Consider the following 4237-nt stretch of genomic DNA (forward strand, 5'->3'; position numbering starts at 1 on the left):
ACCATCTGTGGAATAAAATAGAATTACTATGTGTATTCTACTGATTTCTCCCACATGTTACATGTATAACAATTCTTAACAAATTTTTTTTTTTTCTACCCTTTTCTTCTACACTGATTACATAATATGGACACATTAGCATAGAGTGAGGCTACTCACCTAACCTAGCATATTGCAGTCGTTTCCTTCAACAGCTACTGGCACGCCTTGTACAGGATATAATGTTAGTGCCTGTGTTGTGTGTGATATTTTATAAAGATGATATTTAAAAATACAATTTATATTACCATATAAGCAGTCACCGTCACCGGTATTACATTAATTTTTTTTCAATATCAGCTCTTAATCTACTCCCACTGTGTTTATAGATTTTAGCTGTTATCTTTACTCCATACAGCATCGTCATAATTTTATATCGGATGTGTTTGGTATCGTCCGTATTTTCCTCATATCGAAGAAAAGACGGACATAAACTCCAGACATATCCATGACATGTTAAAGTTCTAACTCTGCTTTTTAAGATCAGTTTCAACAGTTCAGAACATGACCTTCTCTCTCTCTCTCTTTTTCTTTTGCATATGTGTGGAGTATATTTGAAGAGTGATGCAAAATCATGTATAGGGACTATAGGATTGGCAAGATACGCCATCACTATTCCTTTTCCGTTGTAATCGCGTGTCGTTTCTTAGTATCGTACAGGTTAATCCGTCTATAAACATCTTCTACATTAATAGGGGATATAAATTTATCTATATTTTTAAACTGGTAAACATCTCCAAAGGAATATTTGCTATTAAAAATGTTATCTACCGATGAGTATGCAGTGTTCCATTTTCTGTGCTTATCCACTTTTGTTATTTTCTTTCTGATCTTTCAGTTGTCGATTTTCTTCCCTATCCAACTAAATACCACCTTCTACCATTTTTATTTATTTATTTATTTGTTTATTTATTTATTAGAGAAAGGTGCTATCAGTTCACTTAACATAGATCTGAGTGTCTCGCCTGTTTCAAGTAAATCACCTTTTTCTATGAAGTCCGCAATTACCATGTTACTCATCGTCGCCACCATCACCAGTTTAATGACTAGCTCGAGTCGTTTCAACCGAAAATTCCCTTTCACCCTCAACACCCCCACCCCCACCACCATCACCCCCACCACCACCACCATCGTCAACATCACTTACTTATTTTTTCTTCTTAGAGGGCGAGAAAGACTCTGAGTCGCATAACCGTTTAAGAGAGGGAGGGTCAGGAGTGTTTCGATCCCCAGGCGAACCGGGACGATTAACTGCTGGTTGGAGAAAAGGTGGTGGGTCGGATTGGCTCAGTGTATTACTGTCATTAACTATCGATGAGTCGGCTTGGTTAAATACATTATTCATTAGTGATCTTGAGATGTCTTGGGGTTGTAGGTGGGGTGTAGGTGGATGTTGGTGGTGACTGGGTTGTAGGCAGGGTTGCTGCTGTTGTGATGCTATATTGATTATCAAAATCTGTTGTTGTTGTTGTTGTTGTAGGCTGGGTTGTTGTTGTTGATAGGGTTGTTGTTGGCGTTGCTGTTGTTCCAGTGCTAAGATAAATTCCTGTGGTGTTAATATTTTGATTATAACATTCTGTTGCTGTTGTTGTTGCTGTTGTTGTAGGTAGGGTTCTTGTTGTGATGCTAATCTATTGATTGTCAAAATCTGTTGTTGTTGCTGTCGTTGTTTCTCCTGTTGTTGTTGTTGCTGTTGTCCCTCCTGGTGTTGTTGTTTCTTGTTGTGTTTCCTCTGTTGTTGTTGCTGTGTGTCCCTCCTGTTGTTGTTGTTGTTTTCCTGTTTGTTGTTTTGTTGTCTCTGTTGTTGTTGCTGTTGTTGCTGTTGTTGTTGTTGTTCTTGTGTTGTTGTTGTCTCTGTTGTTGTGTTTCGTGTTGTGTGTTCCTATTGTTGTCTTGTTGTTGTGGTTGTTGTTTGTTTCTTGTGTTGTTGTTGTTGTGTTGTCTTGTTGTTCTATAGTTGTATTTTTTGTGTTCTCTGTCGTGTGTTGTGTTTCTCTGTTGTTGTGTAGGTGTGTATGAATAATTGTTTACAAATCTTTTTTTTTGTGTTGTTTTTTTCATGAAAGATCATTGTATGACTATTATTCTTATTGTCTGATTGTCTGTAATCTCTGTCACATTTGTTCTGAAAAGAAGTATTATATATATATATTATTAATATATATATAATATATTATATATATGTATATATATATATATATATATTGCTACGCCAGTGGGTCTTTGTCTCTGTGCGAAACATGTGTTAACATGAAAAGGATGACCTAGGCAAACATGACGCAACTGGCTGTGAGCGGAGGAGCGGAGGAACAAGCCAAGGCAGACGCAGTTGGGTGCTGCTCTTGTGAGTACCTCGTGTGTACCCTTGTGACCTGATAATCATAATCATAAACAATGAAGTAAAGAGGTGAAGAAATCGAAGGGCGGGGGGGGGGGGGAAGGTAAAGTGGTGAAATTTAAGGAAGTTAGAGATTGGTAAAGTAGGGGGGCGAAAACCCCGTGCATAGTAAATATATTAAGTTTATATTTCTCTTTCATGTCTGGAGTGTCGAGGGGTGGGGGGGAGGTAACTAACGAAAAGGAGCCGATGATTACGTTATTGTTATATTATACTTTATATTGCCCTATTATAAGCTGTATGGTGCAGTGTGACATGCTGGTTTCCCCCCTTTATTGTGCCTATAGAAAAGTGTACGGGTAAATAACTTACCATGGGCCAGGAAGCTACTCCTGGGGCCATGGTGAAAAAAAAGATGACGTTAGCCCCAGTAGCGGGGATGAGGACGAGCATTTGGACACTGCCAATCTACCGCCGCCCACACCTCCTCCAACGCGACCCCAGCGAGAGCGAGGAAAGCCGTGCTGGGTGAAAGATTTTTGTGTTTCTGAGAACTGATTTTATTTAAATTATTCTGTAGTTTGTTTCATGTTTAGGTATGTCAGAGCAGACCGGTCGTCTGCTTGATAGGGGGGATTGTGCTACGCCAGTGGGTCTTTGTCTATGTGCGAAACATGTGTTAACATGAAAAGAATGACCTAGGCAAACATGACGCAACTGGCTGTGAGCGGAGGAGCGGAGGAACAAGCCAAAGCAGTCGCAGTTGGCTGCTCCTGTGAAGACCTGTGTACCCTTGTGACCTGATATACTTTATATTGCCCTTCTATAAGCTGTATGGTGCAATGTGACATGCTGGTTTCCCCCTGTATTGTGCCTATAGAAAAGTTTACGGGTAAATAACTTACCATGGGCCAGGAAACTACTCCTGGGGCCATGGTGAAAAAGAAGATGATGTTAGCCCCAGTAGCAGGGATGAGGAGAGCATTTGGACATTGCCAATCTACCGCCGCCCACATCTCCAACAGGACCCCAGCGAGAGCAGGAAAGCCCGCTGGGTGAAAGATTTTTGTGTTTCTGAGAACTGATTTTATTTAAATTTTCTGTAGTTTGTTTCATGATTAGGTATGTCAGAGCAGACGGGTCGTCTGCTTGATAGGGGGGATAGTGCTACGCCAGTGGGTCTTTGTCTCTGCGAAACATGTGTTAACATGAAAAGGATGATCTTGGCAAACATGACGCAACTGGCAACTGGCTGTGAGCGGAGGAGCGGAGGAACAATCCAAGGCAGACGCAGTTGGGTGCCGCTCCTGTGAAGACCTCGTGTGTGCCCTTGTTACCTAATATACTTTATGTTGCCCTGTTATAAGCTGTATGGTGCAGTGTGACGTGCTGGTTTCCCCCCCCTGTATTGTGCCTATAGAAAAGTGTACGGGTAAATAACTTGTGTAAATAAAGGAAAGACTCCTTTTGTGTTTATTTCGTGCCCTGCCCCCCACGTGGGGTTTCCCTGTTCGGTGCCTCCTGGAGCTGTTCAGTGTTCACACCCTGTGGATAGCACGCCGTCTGCCTAGCCTGTCTTGTGTTGGTGGCAGAGAGACGAGGCGGCCGGCGTAACAAAAAAAAAAATATATATATATAACGCAAACACACATTTTTAACACTTATCCTTAAAACAGGCACTCCTATAGAATCTCTCTTACGCGCCATTAAAAGTTGATCGGATCACACGCACATTATATGATACTTTACTTACCACTTATGGCTTTCTTTAATTCGTCTTCCATTCTTGATCACAAATAATAGTACAAAATAATGATGCACAGTCCTAAGAAGGACAACGGCAAAAGAGAAAAGGAGTGA

Source organism: Penaeus monodon, chromosome 17 (genome assembly GCF_015228065.2).
Source record: "Penaeus monodon isolate SGIC_2016 chromosome 17, NSTDA_Pmon_1, whole genome shotgun sequence".
NCBI classification, from domain to species: Eukaryota; Metazoa; Arthropoda; class Malacostraca; order Decapoda; family Penaeidae; genus Penaeus; species Penaeus monodon.